The sequence below is a fragment of the Sinocyclocheilus grahami genome, unplaced genomic scaffold (assembly GCF_001515645.1).
Source record: "Sinocyclocheilus grahami isolate Dianchi unplaced genomic scaffold, SAMN03320097.WGS_v1.1 scaffold11884.1, whole genome shotgun sequence".
NCBI lineage: Eukaryota > Metazoa > Chordata > Actinopteri > Cypriniformes > Cyprinidae > Sinocyclocheilus > Sinocyclocheilus grahami.
Window position 1 is genome coordinate 3,559 of NW_015514100.1, and position 436 is coordinate 3,994.

Consider the following 436-nt stretch of genomic DNA (forward strand, 5'->3'; position numbering starts at 1 on the left):
TTTGCCTAGTTAAATCGTGTCTAATTGACGGCATTGGCAAGGGCGTTTCTAGGTGTTGTAGATATTAAAGTGTCTTTGGTTAAGAGAATGTTATTGTTTGTGATCAAGAGAAGTTATTAAATCTATAGATAAAATCCAAAGTCAACATTTAATTCCTTATTACAATCAAATCCAGAAGTTGTGCATTTGTGAAGTAAATTCTATGTTTCTTTTTCATTTGAAGCTTGCGGTTTGTTTTAGAATGGAAAACGAAGGCACTAATGTTTCACTTTATTAAAAAATGCACACCATAATCAGTGCGTTTTTTTTTGTGTGTGGTTCTTGTCCTGTATGGGAAAGAATAGGATCAATACTGACACCCTGTGGGCCAATTTGAAACAACAACTGAACCCAACTACTGAAACTCTGCAATTGCAATAGATTTTTTATTATTATT